Here is a 21,549-nt window from a genome sequence, read left to right as displayed (position 1 = left end):
CCGTCACCCATGCCTGCTGACCTGGTCCTGGGGACGTAACTGTTGTTAAGAGTCTAAAGGTCCTGGGCGCCTGGGTGGCTCAGTCATTAAGCGTCTGCCTTCAGCTCAGGTCATGATCCCAGGGTCCTGGGATCGAGTCCCACATCGGGCTCCCTGCTCAGCAGGGGGCCTGCTTCTCCCTCTCCCACTCCCCCTGCTTGTGTTCCTGCTCTCGCTGTCTCTCTCTCTCTGTCAAATAAATAAAATCTTTAAAAAAAAAAAAAAAAAGAGTCTAAGGGTCCGATCTCGCTGTCGTCCTGTGGGGCCTTCACAGCTGGTGAACAGATCAAATTTCCAACTGCACTTGATGTTCTCCTTGGTCTTTGCCTCCCTGTCACCTTTCCTCTGAACTTCTTTTCCATCCATCCTTCTTTTCCACCATATTTCTGGTTCGTGGCATCTTGAAGTGATATTGGTGGAAAGGAAAGAAAACGAGGAAAAGGAGGGCGCCTGGGTGGCTCAGTTGGTTAAGCGACTGCCTTCGGCTCAGGTCATGATCCTGGAGTCCCTGGATCGAGTCCCGCATTGGGCTCCCTGCTCGGCAGGGAGTCTGCTTCTCCCTCTGACCCTCCCCCCTCTCATGTGCTTGCTCTCTCATTCTCTCTCTCTCAAATAAATAAATAAAAAAAAAAAATCTTTAAAATAAAAAAAAATAAAAAAAAAATAAAAAGAAAACGAGGAAAAGGAAATAATACTCTTTGCCAAACCTCCGTTAGGTCTCCATCAGCATGATGATCTTCTTTGCAGCTGAAGGAGACAAAGCTGTCTTAGTCGCCTTGGGCCATCTATTTAATTCATTGAAATAGGCCCCAGCGACGCCCCTCTGTGGAGAGCCCTCATTCTGCCAGCTAGAATCTAGAGCTGCCACGGGTCTAAGCAGCTATGCCCAGGGACAGGCATGACTGAAGAAGGGAAGTGAAGGAAAGAAATCCAGTAATTCTGCAGCCTCCTAAGTGTACTTCACTTGATTATGAAGGACTTGGCAATTGAGGTGCAAATCATCCCTGGGAAAGAGGAATAAAGGAGCAGGGAGACCTTTGTACAATCAAGCCAAAAAAAACGGGAGAGTTAAGTAGTCTCCGAAATGGCCAAGGCCACTTTGCCCCGGATCAGATCAACTCTTCAGGTACTACAGTGTTTCTGAAAGCCGTCCAGTACTCGGCTCCTATGTGCATGGGACACCTGTTCTTTCAGGAGAAGGGAACCTCTCTGGCTGTCATGTGCTCTGGCATCAGGTATCTGTCTGCTTTCCGAGAGGATTTCACTCACCCTTCTTCTTCTGAATTACAGAAATCAGCATTTTTGTAAATGATAATAATGCAAATATTTTTGTTGTTGAGCTATGCACAGATAAGGTATATGGAAAATATTACCAAATTCCTGCAGAGGAATGGCTCAAGAGGCTTAGCACTTAGACGCTTAAATCCTACAGAACATACAGTTTACGAAACGAAGTCCCAAGAATGCATTGTTAGCAAAGGGAACCAGAGGCCTCGGTCTGGAGTTGGTGAGCGTGGCCATTGGGTCTGTGTGGTTCATCACGACCAGGTACTTGGCTCAGTGGTAATGATATCTGCCTGTGCAGGGTGAGGTCCCCCAAGTGTCACTCTGAAACTTTTTTCATAATTAACTTATGTGGCTGTAAAAACTGCCTTTGGCAAGACCTAAGGGCCAGGATTGGGGGACATAAGTATCCCTAGTGCCATCTTATTGTGGCCCTAGTGCCATCTTTTTGCATTGTCTACTGATCACAGACGTCAGTCTGGTGTCACGTACATGCAGCCAAATAGTGATGGTGGTTTACGGCTGTGAAGAGGCAGTCAGAAGCCTGAGAGGCAGAGGGTCCCATCCTGTGTACACATATCCCTTGGTCAAGAGTGGATAACAGAGGAGGGCCAGGGATGGGAATGACAAGTGCTTTAAGTTTTCTACCGGAAATAGTTTTGTTTTGTTTGCTTTTTTTCTTTTTAGTATTATGCACGCCTTACTTCTGGAACAGAAAAGTCTATCAGTTATACACTATTTTATCATGTGTGTACTAGTTTTCTAGGGTTGCTGTCACAAATTACCACAGACTCTGTAGCTTAAATAGTACAAAGTTACTCTCCTACAGTTCCATTGCTCAGAAACCAGAAATGGGATTCATGGGTTAAAATCAAGGAGTCAGCAGAGCTGTGGTCTTTTTTGGCCACTCTAGTGGGGGGATCCATCTCCTTGCCTTCCAGGTTCTAGAAGCCACCTGTGTTCCTTGGCTCGTGGCCCTTTTTATCTTCAAAGCCAGCCAACAGGTCCTGTCCTTCTCATGTCACACCTCATCACTCTGATCCCTCTTTGGCTTGGAGCTTTCACTCTTTTGGACCCCTGTGATTACATTGGACTGCCTGGATAATTCAGGATAATCTTCCCTATTTTAAGGTCAGCCGGTTAGGAATCTCAATTCCGTCTGCAACCTGAATTCCCCTTGTCATATAACATAACATAGACACAGATTCTGGGCATTGGAATGTAGACATTGATGAGGGGGGTGCATTTTTCTGCCTACCATAATGTATATTTAATTTGTAGGTGTATTACATTTGTATCTGTATTAGTGTGTATCAATTTAAAGTATTGAAATGTGGACAGATGAGCTTTTTGTTGTTGTTTTATTTGCTGGTAGACCAGCATAATACCAGTCAGAGTTCTGCTAGTGGTCACTCCAACACACATTTAACTACGTCCTTTTTCTTTTATGTCCCTATTCTGCCTCTAACAGGCTTTTGAAAAAAGATGGGCCCTGTATGCGGGCCTCTAGGTCAGTTCTTCCTGATTTTTTTCCTGCTGCTTGTCTATCAGCCACTGCTCTGCTTTGCCAGATAATAAATTGGAAAGGAGAGAAGAAGAGCCGAAATTTTCATCAGTTCATTTTTCTTCTTGTTATTAACTTGGTAGCAGAAGCTATTGAATTTAGGAACAAACGTGGATTCGGTGTTATTGGTAGATTTAATGTTTTTCTTGTTTCCAAAGATTGTCCAAATTCGAATTCAGAATATCTTAAAAGAGCCCAACATGAGACACACTTTCTTTTGAACTTTCTTGGACATCATCTCAGACTGTCACCACTCCGAACAGAAGCATGGGTGGCGGGTTTGCTTGTCGACCTACGGCCCGGGTTCTGTAAGAAGGGGCTTAGCTATCTGCCTCCTTCAGCTCATTACTGGAGAAGCAGTATCCCTCAATCCAAAATTCTGATTTTACAAATAATAACTAGATTCCAGCAGATGCAGGAATTTCTTCTACAACCCACCTTGCTTGGGACACTAGTTTGTAGATATCTAGTACTTGGTAGTTAATGCTTCTGCCGGAAGTGAATGTTTGGAAAAGCAGCTGCTTTCTTGCTGCTCCAGGCTGAGGAAGCTGAAGATGGGATGTTTCTTATTTATGTGAAAGAAGTAGAATTAGAGAGTGATTAAAATATTGATGCTTTGAAAAGTACTTTCTTCCAGTTTCCCAATGTAGCAGTCTCTGCAGAATAATCCATTGATTCAGGCCATTGAGTTTGTATTCTGTTTTTGCCTTTTATTACCAATATTTTAAAGCATGCATTATTCATTTTTATGGGCATTAGAGAAGAGCTTAAACTGCACCTGGATACCTCAGCACACAAGTGGCCCTATAATCATTTCATTGAAGCCCTCATTTTTTAAGCAGGGTAAGAAAGAAGACACAAGTGATTTGGGTAGTTCAGGTATGGGAATCTCACTTAAAGCTTTTATCGCAGACCATGCCACTTTAGAAATTCTAATAAGGGTATACACATCAAAATCGATATTTGTGTGTAGTAGTGTTTCTCAACCTTATCAACCTTGCCCGAACCTTAGAATCACCTGGGGGGCTTTGGAAACCTCTGTCATCCCAGTGCCCAATTGTACAACATACCAATTACTTCTTTGGGGTGGGGCCAAAGCTCTCATGACGATTTTTCATGAAGGCAGATTTGATCACTAAAGGTGAATCACATCCATAGAATGACCATCAGTTGATACGTGTAACACAGACCACCAACTAGTATGAATTGTGTGCATCAGTGAAGTAGTCCGTCCATTGGTTTGTAAGGCCCAGGTTCTAACCCTGGTTCTGCTACTCAGGAACAATATTCCTTGAATATTTAAAAAAAAAAAAGGTGGATACCAGTATCCCATTGCCCTCTTTTATGGTGGTGTGATACTAAATTGAAGTAATAAGTGTGAAAATGCTTTGAGGAAGTAAAATGTCATATGCGTTTGTATTCTTTTTGTACATAGTAAGATAAATCCTGTCTATGAAAAGTGAGTAAATTGCCCTTTTCAAAAGAAAACATCTTTTTTTTTGGCCATTATGTTAAAAAACAAAGAAAGGAGGAAAGAAAGAAACAAAGAAAGAAAGAAAAAGAAAGGAGGGAGGGAGGAAGGAAGGAAGGAAGGAAGGAAAGAAAAAAAGAAAGAAAGAAAGAGAAAGAAAGAAAAAGTGAAGCTGCTTATGTACCACAGATTAAGTGCTGAATTGAATGAACTCATTTAACTTTGGCAGAAATAGGGTTTCAACGGAAAACGTCATGGATTTGGGAAGAAAAAACTTTATTAGGTACCTTAGTTTTCCATGTGACAAGCCATGGGCAGCAGCCTAAAAATCAGGTTTCACAAAAGCTCAGGTGCTTAATAGCTGGAGAGAGTTAAGGCGCTGTAGCTATTACCTAGCTGCACAGACCTCTCTGGGGATGTCTGAGCCGTCTAGATACCTTCAAAATACTTGTTCATGGCATTGGTGTTACTTTAGACGCTATCAAAATCGGCATTAAAAACAAAATCAAATGACTTTGCCATGCTTTCAAATTGCCAAAATGGAAGAAACTAATGGTTTGAAAAATGTAGTCACTCTAGAGCAAAAGCACTATTTTGAAACTTTACCCAGCAGCATAATATGCAAAGCACACACGACAGAGGTTAGGATCTCAGGCTTGCAGATGACAAGCCATCCCTTAAAATAGGAGAGCCTGTGCACAGGGAGAACCCAGGCCCATCAGACAAAGCCGCAGCTGCCCCTGGCTAGGCTATGAGCTCCATCTGAGTCAGTGGGAGAAAATCTCAATTAGGAAGAATTGGAGAGCAGAACAGAGCAAACATCCTGGGAAGTCCCCTGGAAGATTATCCATGGAAAATAGCCACTAACTAGTCATATCTAATGGATTATGTTGTGGTGTAAAAAAGGGATCATTTGAGAGCTTGAAGGCAGTGACTGCATGAATGAGAAAGGGAAATATGTTCACTCCCCGAACTGTTTCCAGCTTACTGACTTTCTGTGCATGCTTTTCAGGGGCAATTATATATTCCGGAGTTCCCTTCCTAGGCCAGCTCAACTTCACAGTGGTGCAGACAGCGCTCTTGTTGGTTAGCTGAGCTGGCCTAGGGAATGAAAGGTGGTCTGTAACTCTCGCCATGAATAAACATGAATCTCCTCATTTGCATGAGGCAGGTGACTGTAAAATATCTTGGAGCAAGTTGTGAAAGGAGGCTTTGTGCATCCGTGCCCAGGGGAAGCTGGGGAGGACTCAGTGTTGTTTATCTTCATTAGAATTCCATCTAGGGCTGCTGGTATTGATCTGAACCGGGCCTGGGGTAGCTAATAAAGTAGGTGTATGTTTTAATTGAAACATGAGCATTTAAGTAGAGGAGAAGTCTTTTAAAGGGCCCCGATGTCATACAAGAGGTTATCCATTTCTCAGCTGTCTAGGCCATTTACAAGTATTTATTCAAAAAAGCTTCTCATGTTTCACAAAGGTCTTTAAGGTTTGACAGGAAGGAAATCACACTTCCTGTAGAAGTAAATGCATTATACAAATAGATTTATTTTTTCCTTTGATGTTTCCTGTTGGATAGGTAGCAAATAGTTTCGTGTGTGTGCGCGCGCGCGTGCAAGCATATATTTAAATGAGTGCTTTTAAGCTATTTGCTTAAGGTAGTGTTACCCTTTTTTTATGGAGTTTGCCACTTCCATTGGGACAGGAATCCAGGTATGTCTCCTTCCATCTTCATCAATATAAATTGTGCTATCCAGAGACAGCAGAAAGACTGAGAAAGAGACCAACTTTACGAACTTATTTTTTTTTCAAGAGGTATCTTTTTATTTTTATTTTTTTTATTTTTTTAAATTTTATTATGTTATGTTAGTCACCATACAATACATCATTGGTTTTTGATGTGGTGATCCACGATCCATTGTTTTCGTATAACACCCAGTGCTCCATGCAGTACGTGCCCTCCTTAATACCCATCACCGGGCTAACCAATCCCCCCCGCCAAAACCCTGTTTGTTTCTCAGAGTCCATAGTCTCTCATGGTATCTTTTTAAATAGACTCCAGTAGGTGCACTTTCTAAAAAGAAGTGCATTAATTGCAGGTAACATGGGCCTGACCAAGACAGGTGGTGTGAGGTGTTATTTCCCAGACTCTTTTGCATTACCACCCCCCGAAGGATCTCCTTTAGACATCTTTCCCCTAATCACCCTCCCCCTGAAATTTTAATTATGCAAATACATTGTTACCTGTTTATGTATTGTCTGTATATCTGTGCTTTATAGTTTAAGAAAGTAAGATTTTTTTTTTTGCTCCTCCAAGAACCAAATTTCTCCCCCTGGGGGCACGATCCCCTGCCCCATTGAGAATGCCAGGTGGAGAGGAGCGAACGGAGGCTGAGCCTGGTCGCAGCAGGAAAGTCTGGGGGCAGTCCTGGCCCAGGGGCTCCTCACCAGCAGTGTGTCCTTGGGCATGTCCTTTAGCCCCAGAGCCCTTCTCACCTGTAAACTGGTAGCAGCAACAACAACAACAACAATAATAATAACAATGGTATTTCCCCAAATCACTGTGAGGATTAGGCCCTTAAAGGTTGGCTTTGTAAATTGCCCCATACAAATTGGAGGTGCTGGTGTCAACAGACAGAACCTAAATTGACAGTCATTTGCACTTGGTCGTGTAGTATAATTGAGCTGCTTTGATTTTCTAAGATAGTGTATTCAAATATCTAGAAACACAGATTTTCCCATTCCTCTGTGTGGAAACCCATTGAACTTTGGTTTGGCTGCCAAGGGAGACTTTGACTACAGCGGGGACAGATCCCTAAGTGAGGAGGAAGTCCTCTGTGTGGGTTCCTGCTGGCGAGGGATGCTCCTCCCCAGCCTGCCCACAGACATACTGCAAGAGACTGAGGGGCTTGGCTGAATCTCCAGCACACTGGTCCTTCAGGAGGCCAGGTCTCCTCAGCTGCATAACCCCAGCGGCATGACCTCGTGCAAGGGATTCAGCCCTGTGAGCTCCAGATCACTCATCTGTGAGACAGAGACAGGAATGACCGCCCCCAGGCGGGCTCTGAGCCCTGGACCATGTCCGGCAGATAAACTACTTAGCTCAGTCCAGCCTGGAGCAAATACTAGGTGACACCAGCTTCTAAATACCTCTGAGAAGGAAAAGGCTAGTCATGGCAATACTGATGGCAAACATTTTCAGAAAAAGACAAGATTCTCCTGGGGATTTAGTGATTAAGTTCATAGAACATGCATCCCAGCATGCTGTCTTGGTGGTCCCACACTCACAAGTTATGTGAAACGTGGGGGTCATCATAAAGTGGTGACCATTTCCAGGGACTGTTCTGGGTCATGCCTTTGATAGCCTGACCGTATCTCTTTATGAAGGGGTGGTATCCGGAGTCCTACAGAAAGAGTTAGATTTTGTTGACTTTGTTTATGTAATTTCCCTAAGAAATGGTTAAACTGTTTAAAATTTGTTTAAAGATTAACTGGTAAGTTTAGTTGGCTGAAAACACTGCTAGCATGTTTTGCTTTCTTGACATTTGCCATAACTGGAGCATGTATAAAAAGGATAATTACCATGATTGAGTCTGATGAGTAATTTCGGATAAGCCCTGACAATAGTAAATATACATCTCAGAGGTTTCTTTGCATGCAAGATCCTCATTTCCGAAGTCTCCCTAGAGTCAGTGTATCTTTCTTTGTATGTGTAACATGTGCTAAGCTGACACTTGCCAATTACAAGACAAAAAGAATTGATAGGTTCTTCTGCTGGGCAGTAGTAAGATACATCAGTCGCTTGGTTCAGCGGCAGACCATCCCTGATCTCGGAAATAACGATGCCTCTAAGTTAGCTGCCGTACATCACTCTGTTCAGTGACTTCTGAAACTTCTTCCCTTTTGTTAACTACACTTTGGGGCACCGCATGAGTTGTTAACTGGTTCCAATGACCTGAATTCCATATTCCATTGTGGATTGTGTTAGGGATTTGATAATGGCACAGAAATCATTTTATTAGTATATGTCCAATTAAAAGGAAATTGCCTACATTTTAAATAAGGTGTAATGAGATTTAGTCATTTTGAATTAAAGGGCAGATAGGAATCAGAGTTGGATAGCTAAGAAGAGTACCATTAGATGGGAATCTCTCATGAAATATGAGTCCTCCTTGATTTAAAAGAAAATATTTATCTTGTAATTGCAGAGAAAATGATGTGCTATGGGGGTTGAGAGCACAGTTGTACAAAGGGGTATGTTTCCTAAGGTAGAACAAGAGAACATAAAGGTGCTGTCATGTGGATGCTCTTTATTGCCAACTCGGGGTGCCAGATGTTAGGAAGAGGCAAGGGACGGAAGGCAAAGAGGTGCCCCAGATGAGATGAGACGGGGAGTCAGAATGAGAGAGTAGTGTCAGAAGCCATTTGTTAGGACTCCAATAGAAGAGCTGGGAGAAATGAGAAGATCCCAAGTGAAATTTCTAAATATCTCCCGCAAAAATACTAGACCTAAGGGGTCAGAAGTTTAAAAATATATTTTATTATTTAAGTGTGTATAATTCACCTGCTAATCTAAATTCCTTCTATGGCTGTGCAGGTTTTTCAAAAGTGTGCTTTTATATCTGAGCAGCGGTGAATGATGGGTCAAGCAGTCCCCCTGGACTTACCAAATAGGAGCCAAAACCCTCACCTGCTGGTCCGACACCAGATGCTAGCTGCTCTCTCCATCTCTAGCATAGAGCTGAGCCACTAGGCCAAATAGGTCAAAGCAAGAGCAAAGGTGGGGAGGCAAGAAGAGGATACCAAAGCAAGGCTAAATTTGTTATATAGAGAAAAAGAAACAGGGAAACTTGAATTTGAGAGATGAGAATTCCAAACTGCTAGTTTCTTCTCCTCTCCTCCCCTCTGCTCCTCCTTTTGTTGTTTCTATGTGTTTCCCATGCAGTTCTGTTGAAATGAAAAACAATAGTAGGTGCTCAGTGAAACTATGTGGGAGGAAGTCATTTAGGCAGGTAGTTAACTCAGATATCATGCCCACACAGGGCCTACATCTTCCCAGGAAAGTTCTCAAGCTGGCCATTGTAACTTGTGGCAACAGCATCCTCAGATGTCCCTCAAGGGATCCCCTTGCTCTGGCCCTGTGAATAATACCGTTACTCTAGAACTTACCACAGTGAACTGCAGTTGTCTGCTTAATCCTCAGACTCCTTGAGAGCAGAGCCTGGCTTTTTTCTGTATTCTCAGGACCTACTCAGTGCCTGGGAGATCGACGGCATTCAGTGTTACTATCCCACAGCCATTGTCCACACAGCACAGCCACATCAGTGCTCCATATCTTGGTGAATCGTGTTACTATTTAATCCACACTTCTAATGCTGTCTGTTCTTTCAACAAATACTATTTTGTGTCCACAACACGGAAAGCATGGCGCTAGGCAGTGCGGATACGGGTGGGTTCTGCCTTCACGGAGCTGGCAGTCCAGGGAGTTTCTATTTGGAAGTTTACGGACTGGTTCCTCTTTGTGAAACCAATCAGCGGCCAAAGTCACTACAATCACTATAAGGTCCTCTGCCTTCTCATTATTGTCTTAGCTCAGATCTTCCTCTTTCCTCACTCCAAATCTGGTAGGTGGAATGGCTAGTGGCAGTTCTTTACTGCTTCATAGGAGTCCTTGCCACAATCTGATGGGGAGTGAAGCCTATTTCCCCTGCCCTTTAACTTTTGACATGGGCCAGTGAGATGATCACAAATGTGCAGCGCGCAGAGGCCTGAATGTTGCTTGTGTGGTTGGCTCGGGCTCTTGCACTTCTGCCTTCATCGTGAGATAGAGTACATAGCCTGGGTAGCCACTGCCCCTAAGTATGGGTCTCAGAATGAAGCATACGGAGTACAGTTTCCCCAGTCAGCCCACAGAATTACAGCTGAAAACTGCCACCTCAGCTGACCTATAGACCTATGAGTATGAGAAGAACTTTCTAGCCATTGGGATTATTTGTTGCACAGCACTTGTGTGGCAGTCACTCATCTCCCAGCTTGGAAGCCTTTCCACTTTCCAAATGTCCTCCCACACGCATCTGACCATATCATTGTTGCTTTTAATCCATCTGTGCCTGTCCATTGCCTGCCTCATAAAGTTTCATGGCCTTAGCAAGATGTCTAGATTTCTCTTTACTTAGCTTAATGCACCTTTCTTGCTTCATCCTCATGTCTTCACCCGGTACCTGCTCTAAGCTCTGCATGTCATGAACTGCCCACAACCATGTTTGCCATGGTACTTTCATATCACAGATATGTGTTCACCCTCCTTCCTTCTGCCACTACTGCCTTCCTCCATCTGCTCACTGAAATTCTGTTTTAGGATTTTACACACGGCCACCTCAGGGGTACCACCTTGGATGGTTAGCATCTCCATTTGATTCAGAATGAAATTCTGTATACCTGCCCCCATGACATGGAAGTCTGAACTTCTTTTGGAAAATATCTTCTAGCTGTATCGTAGTAGTTGTTTATTTACAAACATCTCTTTCTCAATTAAATCAATATAGCATTGGGAGCAAAGAACTATAACTTTAAATATTCTCCAGATGTTTTTGAAATAGGATCTGCCCAATTACTTTGGGTTGAATGTCAATAAATAGCCAGGAATGTTTAATTCACACATTATTTAAAACAGTCCGCCTAGTCAATAAGCTGAATTAATTTACACTCTTTTAATATGGGATGGTCACTCTTATTCAGTTCCTGGAGACCATGGGTATTCTGCAGTTCTACAGAATGAAGAATTTTCTTGCCCAAAATGCCAATGGGCCTTATTGAGAAATACTTCTAGATCTTTCGATTGGAATCTCTTCTTCAGATGTCAATACCTTGGGAGAATTACAAAATGATTTTGCCATTCCCTTCTTAACAAAAATTGCAGTATAATTTTTTTTCCACCTACATAGCTTTATATAAGGTGAATGAAAGCCGCGAAGACAGAGAAGAGTCACAAAATAAACTGAATTTCTCTTTTCCGAGGAGAGTGGTTGGATCCCCTTGTTAAAAAAGAAATCCCTCTGTTTCAGTTATTTCCCCTTCATCTTAACCCACAGACGCTGGCCATTTGGGGAGTAGTGCATTTCCCACTAGTCTGATTTCCAGGCCGGTGGGGAGGATAATGTCAATAATGGTGCTTATCCTCTCGCAGGTTGGCTACTGAGAGACCTTCAGTGCAGAGGACAGACGTGCCTGCTGGCAGTCCACCCATTTAGGTGACTGTTGTCTCCCTGAGTACACCCACCAGACACCTGCCTGAGTAGCAGCCACGTTCAATAGGAAACGTGAGCACATTGTGCCATTCACAAAAATTGTCTTTTATATTTTACCTTCACCTCCCAAAGTGCTCTTCAATTAGGAAAAAAAGATTGCATTTTCCAAGAGTGTCATAAGAGTAGGAAGATTTGATTCTTGCCACAGGGATTGTGTGTTTTAGGTGTTGGAGGCGATCAGCCCCCGAGAACTTTTCTGGCCCTGATTTCCTTATTTCTCTTTCACATTTCCGTTTGCGTGGCTTGGCTGGATCTGAGGTGTATGGCATATGGCTTTTTGCTGCTTGAGCTGCCACAGAAGTGAATGTCACTCTTATATGATGCCAGATTTCCATTTTGTGAATCACGGAGCATGAGATTCTGTCCGAAAGCTCCCAGGCCACTAGGAGTCCTTCTAGCAGAAGCAGAAAAGGGGAAGACCCATGCCTCTGAGATGTTGTTTCTATTAAAATGCGTCTGTCATTATAAAAGTGCATATAAAATGGAGATGCTCTTGCCCCCGAGTTTGTTGGAAAAAGCTGCTTTGGCTCTTTTATTGTGGTCAGCGCACCGGGCAACCCTGGATTTTTTTTTTTTTAACTTTTTTTAAAGATTTTATTTATTTATTTGACAGAGAGAGACACAGCAAGAGAGGGAACACAAGCAGGGGGAGTGGCAGAGGGAGAAGCAGGCTTCCCGCGGAGCAGGGAGCCTGATGCGGGGCTCGATCCCAGGACCCTGGGATCATGACCTGAACCGAAGGCAGATGCTTAACGACTGAGCCACCCAGGTGCCCCCAACCCTGGATTTTTGTTCCCAAGCCTCAACTCAGCAGACCCTGGTCCGTCAAGGATGTAGAGTTGGTTTTGAATTTTTTCAAATGGATAAGAATACACTTGTGCACATACCAGAAAAATAAGGCTATGAGTAAAAGATATTGATGGTTTTTGGATGCAGTTTACGAGCATTTTGTATTCACTGGATTTTCAAGTTATAAAACACTTTAGGATAGAGTCGGATGATCATGGGGAACCGAAGCTGCCACAGACAAAGCCTCAGCCTCAACTCCCCACCTCCACCCGTCACTCCACACCCCTCCCTGCTCCCCAGCTGCCCCCTGCGCCTGAGGAAACAAGAGAAGGGTGTGGAAATTCACCAAAAAGAATAAGTTCAGTCAATAAATTCAGTACATTCAGTCAATAGATTTCGAGTCAAGAGCATTGACCTTGGACTCAAGGAGTGGGCTTCAAACCCTAGCTCCATTATTTCCTTGCTGGGTGACCTTGGGCACATTAATATCCTTACCCTGTTTTTCAGCCTTTTCATCTGTAAAATATGGAACTTTATATATATATATTTATAAATATAAATGTAAATATACATATGTATGTGGTGAGGGTTAAATGAGCCAATATTAGGTTGATATTAGGCTGATAATATGCAATGGCCAATTCTTGACCTGTGTCTTAATTAGAAAATTATTCTTTATTGTTTATCCTAGTATATGTAAAGCATGTGGGCCATTTCCATGAGGGGAAGTTACAGAAATGATGGCACAATGCTCCAGACTAGGTATGGGGAGGCATGGATTCTAGTCCAGCTGTCCCTCAAGCTGACAACACGACCCTGGGCTGTTCTCCAACATCTGCCCTCACCACCCCTCTCCTTTCTAGACGAAGGTGTCCCTGGTGACCCCAGAGGTGGTCACCCACCCAGGAAGAAGGATTCTTCCTTCTGCGGCTTTGAATTCTCTCTCTCATCCACTCTGGGACACCACTTGATCAGTTTATCCCGTCTGGTCCTTATATCATCAATCTCGTCCTCTTGGATACTATCTTCTTACCAGCATATAAATGTACTCACATGTCCTGTGTTTGAAAAAACAAATAAATAACTCCTTCTTGATCTTCCATCCAGCCTTCACCCCAAGCCAGATTTCCTCACATAGTTGCCTCTATTTGCCACCTCTTCTTTTCATTTCCCAATAATTTATTAACCCACTGCAACCTGTCTTCGGCCCTCACTAAAAATACAACTAAGCAGAAGAAGAGGCACAGGACTCTAAAAAGCACTAAATTATACTGTCAATACTTGAAAACCTCTTTAGCCACAGAAGCCATTGGTTTTGATGAAGTCAAGAATTACTTCTGATGGACATTTTAAAATCTCTGTCTTGTTTGCCTTCTTTGCAGCCCTTGGTTCTCTCCTTCTTAAACACGATCTTCCTGTGGCTTTGGAAATGAACACACACACAAAATAGATACATGACACACTATATATATTAAAGGAAGAAATAAGATAATTATCGTTGTTCCAGTTACTAGTGATATTTTTAGAAAAAAATTAAAAGGTAACTAAACTATATAACTAAGCTCAAGAAAAAAAACATGCCTCTAAAATGCACTAATAAGTGTCTTGAATACTCAAAAACCTCTTTAGCCACAAAAGACATGATTTCTAAGAGGCAAGTGGAGAATAAGAGGAATTGTTGAGTTGTTCTAATTTAAGACTGGAAAGAAGTCACATTGTTATGACTCCCTGCTCTGATGAAAAAGATAGACATCAAAAAATTTGTAAAAATAAATCTTTTATCCCTTACATTTTTATGCTTATTGGCATCCTCCCTTCCTCCCCCTCGATTTTGTCTCTTCAACCTAAAAAGCTACCCAAATCTCTCCTATCCATAAAAAAAATTTTTTTCACCCCCGTTCCTCTTTCAAGTTCTTATCCAATCTCTTTCCTTCCCTGCACTGCCAAATTTTCCAAGAGAGAATGCCATCTCCACTTGCCTACCTCCTCCACTCCCTGTGGTCTGATGTTCACCCACGTCCACCCACTGAAATCGCTTTATTTAGGTCAGCACTTACCTCCCGAGTGTCAGGTCTCTTCCCAATGCTCCTCCTGCTCCATCACCCTGAAGCATCGGCTTGTGTGCCCACCTGTGCTTCCTGGGATCCAGGCCATTCCCCGGCTCCCGAGCCACTGCCACCACCTCTCGCTGACCCTTACATTTATGCATTCCCCAAGCCTTCTTCTTGATTCTCTCCTACCTCCTCTCCACTCACGGTCTCCCATCTTCAACCATCCTTCCACTCTAGGAGTGGCATGGCATTCCACCTCATCCCTTAGACTCGCAACCTTGGAGAGATCCCTGGCTTCCTCTCCTCTCCTGCTGGGTCCCCACGTCCTGTGGATTCACCAGTGCATAAGAAGGGGCCATCTGGCTTTCCTGCTATGCCCCTGCTTCCCGACACCATCATCTCTTACACAGATTGTGTCTGCCCTTTAATGGTTCTCCCTGAATCCAGACTCGGCCCGCCTGGAAGTTCTCTTTCCCCTACCAGAAACACCTTCCTTCCTTCCTTCCTTCCTTCCTTCCTTTCTTCCTTCCTTCCTTTTTAAGATTGATTTATTTGAGAGAGAGATTGAGCAAGTGGAGCCAGTCCAACCCAGGGCTCAATTCCAGGACACTGAAATCGTGACCTGAGCTGAAATCAAGAGTCAGATGCTTAACCGACTGAGCCACCCAGGTGCCCCCAGAAACACCTTTATAGAACATAATTCTTCTCATAATACATCCACACCACACTAAAAAAATCTTAGCCTCCCTCTTCTTACAGCATGATAATAAAAGCTCCACATTCCACTGCAAACCACTTTTCCAAACAAAATGCCTATTGCACTCTTCAACACACCCCTACTAACCTCTAATTAATCCTATTGATGGCTCCCTGAGCATGCCTTGTACTTCCAAGTCTCTGTCCTTACCCATGTTCCCTCAGCAAGGAAGACCCTTCACCCTTTTGTTGAAATTCAGCCCATCCCTCAATGCCCAGCTCATGGGCCCTGTGGAGCTCTTCCATGGAGGTGGACTTAATTGTTTCCTCTCAGGCACACTTTCTTTTCCCCTGCTTTGCAGCACTTAACACACTCAGCCATACATTGAGTTTGAAACCTCCTTTTGGCAAATTAGCTTGCTTAAAACGGGTCCCTGGCCACCCCTTGTCCCACCTCATGGCTGCTTTGAAGCCATACTGCAGAATCCTAGACAAACCCCTTGAAAATCGTGGTCATAGACTATCCTTAGTTATCTACACTCTCTCCCCCTTACTCCTCAGAACAAGGACAAATTCTTCCTCACCCCTCCACCCAGGGCACTTACCAAAAAAATTACATAGGTGCTCAACACATGTGACCTGGACTGAATCTTTTATCCAGCCATTAATGGAAAAAAGAAAGAAGCTAACAATGCTTCTTTTTTTTTTAAATAAACTGATAATGTCTTAAAAGGAAAAAGTACATTCTAGAACAAACTTTGCAAACTATAGAACAAATTCAGTCCATGAGTGAAGGGCATTGTGTGGCTAAGATATGATAGGAGAAGAAGTGATTCTTCAGAGTGATAATTTCTTTTAGCACTAGGGAAAAAAAAAAATGAAGCCTTTTCCAGAAGAGAAAAAAAAGGTGGGGGTGGAATTTTGTTTGTGTGGCTTAAAAACACTTCTAGAGTTTATTTTGATGGTATTTTACTGCCTGACAAAAGCCAACTGATTTTTCCTGCTGGCATGTGTCTCCTGCACAGAGACCAGGGGCCGAGATGCTTGCAAACACATTCACGTCTCAAATCAGGCTGTGGCTGAGTCTGGGAGACCCAGCCTCCAGTTGTTTATGAAGTTAGTCACACCCTATCTGCCCCTCCCTTGTTTATGTGGGGCAGAAGACCCTGGAGCTCCTTCTATAAAAAGGAAAGGAAGACTTGCCATCCACAGTGACATCAAAGGGGCCCTTGCTACCACTCTGCTGGCAGAAACCTTGAAACATTTCAATAGAATTTTAAGAAAGCTGTTGGGACAAACTGCTATTGGGAAATTCACCAATAGTTGATGACTTCATTTATAAAGTCATGCAGTGCAATGTGGCTATTTAGAATCATAGCCATTCTGGGGAGAAAAAGAAAGGTATGCGTATAGATGTTCATTTCATTGTTATTTATAGCAGCAAGAATTCGGGAAATAACTCACATTTCAGCAAAGAGGATATGATAAATTAATTTAGGGGCACATTTATTGATATGTTAAATTTTTCAGTCATTCAAAATGACATTTGTGAATGGTATCCAAATAAAAGAAAACATTTTTTATATTATGCTAAATGTGGGGGAGCAGAATGCAAAATTATGTCTTAACTAAGTAAAAATAAAAACTAAGAAGGTTTAAATCTCTTTAACAATGGTTTCTTCTGCATGGTGTAATTAATTACAATTTTTTCTCTTTTATTATGTTTTTAATGTTGTACATTTTCTCTACTGAACGTGTATGTTCTTACAGTCATAGTTTTTAAAACCAACTTTAAAATACGGGGATACAGAACTCTCACCAGGCTCCAAATCTGGTATGATTAATGATTCTAGTCTAGAGGAAATTCTTTGATCTCAACACCCCATGTTATAAATTCAAGCAAAGTTTTGTTTATTCTTCCTTGAAATAAAGCGTGAGTTTAAGCCAGCGGTACTGGCTTGGTCAGTCCCTGCATCCTTATCCTGAAGTTGATTGGTACAAAGATCAAAAGCCCTCTGAGACTCCATTGGAGGAAGACTCATTAACTGGAAGGGAGTTCTGAACAGATGTGACATCCTTGAAAAAGGGAGCCAGACAGCAGACAGAGCTGGGCCCAGCACCTGGACTGCCGAAAACATGAGTTTCCAGAAGGGAGGTTTCAGGAGTGCTTTCCAGCACCCGCTCTTCCCTCTCAGGCTGGGGATTGCAGGGGTGGGAGGAGGGAGGAATGGGAGACACATGAAATGAGTCACTGAGAAGTTTTCAGATATCCTCGTCTCCTGACTTTATCCATGATGTTGGGTAGAATGACAGAGGAGTGCTCAGAAGGCTTTTGTAACTTCTGTAAGTATAGAGGTTTGCAAGAAGATTTTATATTTTGGACTAAGGTATCAGAGCCATCTAAAGATGGTATTCCTGATGTTGTGTTAATAAATCTGACTCTCAGGAGTTCACAGCAGTGAGGAAAGCTCTGGAAAGAGATAATTATGAAATAACGTGACATGTGGGAGAGCGCAAGCCCATGCGTTATATGGAAGCAACTCAAAGGAAGGAATTCCATAGAGGAAGGACTTTCCTTAGGAGGGCTTGAACATATGGATAGAAGCTTACCAGGTGAGCAGAACAGAGTTGCCTGGGGGAAAAAACATGAAATTTAAGAAATGCATGAAGAGAAAACTTAGTAAGTGGTGCTTTATTATTTTCAAGATATTAAGGCTGCATTCTTAGGTTCCCAAGACTTGAAGGAAACATGAGGCAACATGTGAAAGTGTATTATAGTCACTTCCTTTTTTTCTTTTAAAGATGTATTTATTTATTTGAGAGAGAGAGCATGCACGTGAGAGTGGGGGCAGGGCAAAGGGAGAGGGAGAGAATCTCAAGCAGACTCCCCAGTGAGCGCAGAGTCCTGACCCAGGCTTGATCTCAAGACTCTGAGATCATGACCTGAGCTGAAATCCGGAGTCAGATGCTTAATTGACTGAGCCACCCAGACGCCCTGTATCATAGGCACTTCCTAAACATTGGTTGAATGAATGGAGGCCAATTTCTTACTTCCAAACTGGACTTTTTTGGTGAAATATACTTTTTCTGTGTATGCACAGAACAGTTGAGATGTCTCACACACAATAGATTCCCCCAAAATATAAGCAAGAGCACTTACTCATGGTTGAACATGTGTGATTATTTGAAATATTTGTTCTACAATTCTCATGCCTGTCACTGTGTCAAGAGAATTGTAGGCGATGCATTTTGGAAATCGTGTTTCATATTTGCCTTAGGATGACTTGGAAGAGGAACATTTTTGCATGTAAATGGATTGGTTATTGTCCTTTGGGACCAATTTTTATTTATATTATCAAATTAACTCCTTCCTGCAGTTGCTAGCTTAAAGATACAGGCAAGTACTGACAATAAAATAGAATTATATTTTTGTGTGAATTTAATTGCTACACAAATTAGGTTTCAGGGCTCATTCTTTGTGAGAGTTGGGAATAACCTGTCACTATCATTTGCCTAGAGCGTTATGGTTCACATTTCAAAGCTTCCTTTAATTGGAAATACAATAGAGAGCAGTTTGAAGTGGTCTGGCTCTTACAAACTGATGGTTTTGAAGAACTGAGTTGAAGAACAGGCCTGTCCTTGTGGTGGCAATGCTGGTTCACCAGGAGCAGGCGCACTCCCAGTGGGTTTTCCTAGAGAGGTGCTGGGTTGTTGCTGATATTCATGGAAACTCTGAGCCCATCGTTGTGATGTGACTGGCTTCTGACAATGTCAATTTCTTTACCATGGGACGAAGTAAAAATAACTGGGTTTAAACAGGACTCGCCCTAGAATTCCATATGGTGATCCTCCTGGTCCTGGGGGGTGTCCTCACCTTGTGGCTTCATATCTGGCCCTGTAAAGACCTACTGGACCTCCTTCCAAGCCGTCAAACTCCTTCTGCTCTGCCCGTCCCCTTTCGTGTCTCAGAAATGACCCCCGGGAACTGACTTCCTACATGTCTAGAACCTTCTCTTCCTCCCTCCTTGCTTGGGTGAACTACATCTACTCACCTTCTTGATCTTGGTTTCCCTCTGGCTAACAGCAAACCCTCCATTCTTCCCCCTCCTCTCTGGTTTACCCTGTTCTATTGCAATGTAATCCCTGTTGTAACAAGAGACCAGGACCACAGATTATCCACGAATCTGTGAGCAGAAAGAGCAGAGAAAGTAAAGGCATCAAATGTTAACTATTTGATAAAACACAGATTTAATCTCTACCAACTGCTGTGAAATTGGTTCTCTTACTGAGAATATCAGAAACTATTTTTTTTTCTCGAAAGGTGGAATTACTTGTGTGTGAAATTGATACGTGTTTCAGAATTGAAAGGTTTACTCATGCATGAGAGCTGAAAACCGAGAAGAATGTGATAACAGCCCCAAAGCTTCCCTTTTCCTAATGGCGAAGAAGCTGTTTCTCATTTTATGTCACCTAAAGAATATCCTACCTTTGGCCCAGTAGCTTTTTGCCACCATATTGCCAGTAGACATGCTTGGCAAGTCTAAGTTAAGGATTTTGGCATTTTCATTTTTCCTTTTGGCATGATTTTTCAGCAGCCTGCATTTCTGGAATGCATTTCCATGGTATATTTGGAAGATTCAAGCTGGCAAGATGATAAGCTTTCAGAATTTCACCAACTATTCCTTTGAAGGCACTCCAGAATTATAACAGATGCATCATATTGGGCCCTGCTCTTCTGGCCCCCATGTCGTTCTCAGGTCAGCCTGTTCCATCTGGTCAAGTTTATCACACCTCAAGGACTTCCAAACCTTGACTCTCCAACTCCATGAATGCAAATCATAGTCAACTAGCAGAAGTCAAGCTCTGGAAGAGGAAAGAAGAAAATATTTATTTATAGACGTGTTTGCATTTTGTAGATCTGATTTTTATTTTGGTGTTTGTAGGTTTTGCTTATATTTTAGGCATTTTTAAGGGAAATTCAAAAATGGCAAAGTCCAGGGGAAATAAACCTACTCACATTAATGTCTCATAAATATGATTTATAAAATGTAAGTCAGCCTTAGAATGCTTTTGGAATATCCCACCTGCTCCAAACAACTTGCTTATGGGAGCGCAGAGGCAGTGGTGTAATAGACTGCTATGGTACTTCACAGACACGAGTCTGAATCCTGAGTCTCACCCTTACTGGATGGTGACTATAGACATACTACTTAAACCTTGGGGGTCTCAGCTTCCTTTTTTGGAGAATGGGCATTTCTTTAATGGTAGTGGCCCATTTGTAAGCACTGCATATACATTTGCTGTTATTTCTCCCATCCTCCCACAGATGTCAAGGCTGTATTAGGTAATGCTTAGCATCCTGGGACCTAAAGATAGGGTGATATTACAGCAGACTCGGTAAGTTCTACTTATGCTCATCTCCCCATGAGGGTGAAAAAATGAGGAGCATCTACCTTGGTATAGGGATTTTCTGTGGAGTATTGTTATAATTATCTCCCCTTGGGGATAAAAAGATATGTAAAATTATTCTGGCCATGTTTAGTTGAAGTTTTGCATATGTTTTGGTTTTAAAATGCACCATGTTAAAAAAAACAAAAACAGAGGTAACTATCTACGGGTTAAGCCCAACTCACTAAAGAAATATGTCTCTTGAATGAAATAACAGTTGAACTGAGCCCGTAGTAATTACACTTCTGACCTGTTAGGGCAGAGTCGCTACCTCTGACCGCACATCCTTGGGAGATATGGTCTGGTTCGGGCTTTACTGGGCCTGTTTCTGTTTAGGGTGGAAGTGAAGTCAGGTATGTGTGTGGTTTGTGTGTGTGTGTGTGTGTGTATACGTGCATGTGTTTGTCTGCACATGTGCTCACATGCATGCATGTTTGCATATATGGTCAGGGGAGGGAGTATACCTTGAGAAGGCTAAGATATAGTTAGAGATAAGCCTTCTACAATATATACCCTATACCCTACATGTCCAGAATTTTTTTGAGGCTCAATTTGACCCTTATGACCTCCTTCTTAAGAATCAATTGACCAAACAAAAATGGGGTTCAAGGTAACCATGTCATGAACTATGGAAGTCATTACCATCACATCCCTTGCCAGTGATGAACACGCATCCTGATGAAATGGATGCCCAGATTATGGAAGTAATCTGTTTGAGACCAGGAGCAGGAAAATGGAAGGATTTGCTATTAGTGCCACCTCTCCATAGCCCAGTATATGGGATCCCCTTCAGCTCCTTTTTAAATGCTCATTGTAAATGGTGTTCATTTTAGTTAAGACCAGTAGGCAAACTAAGGGAAATTTAGCCAGCTAGTTTAGAAGTCATTCTACAATAGTCACTTTA

General features: G+C 42.6%; 1 protein-coding gene across 4 annotated transcripts in view; it reads left to right on the top strand.

The window, feature by feature from the left end:
* The window catches only part of ELMO1 (engulfment and cell motility 1), a 512,699-nt gene that overhangs the window by 356,884 nt on the left and 134,266 nt on the right, over positions 1-21,549 (top strand). The gene's annotated exons all lie outside the window — the stretch shown is intronic.

The sequence above is a fragment of the Halichoerus grypus genome, chromosome 12, assembly GCF_964656455.1.
Source record: "Halichoerus grypus chromosome 12, mHalGry1.hap1.1, whole genome shotgun sequence".
In the NCBI taxonomy this organism is placed as follows: domain Eukaryota; kingdom Metazoa; phylum Chordata; class Mammalia; order Carnivora; family Phocidae; genus Halichoerus; species Halichoerus grypus.
Note: the sequence above shows the minus strand (reverse complement) of the source record. Positions and strands in the feature narration are given on the sequence as shown.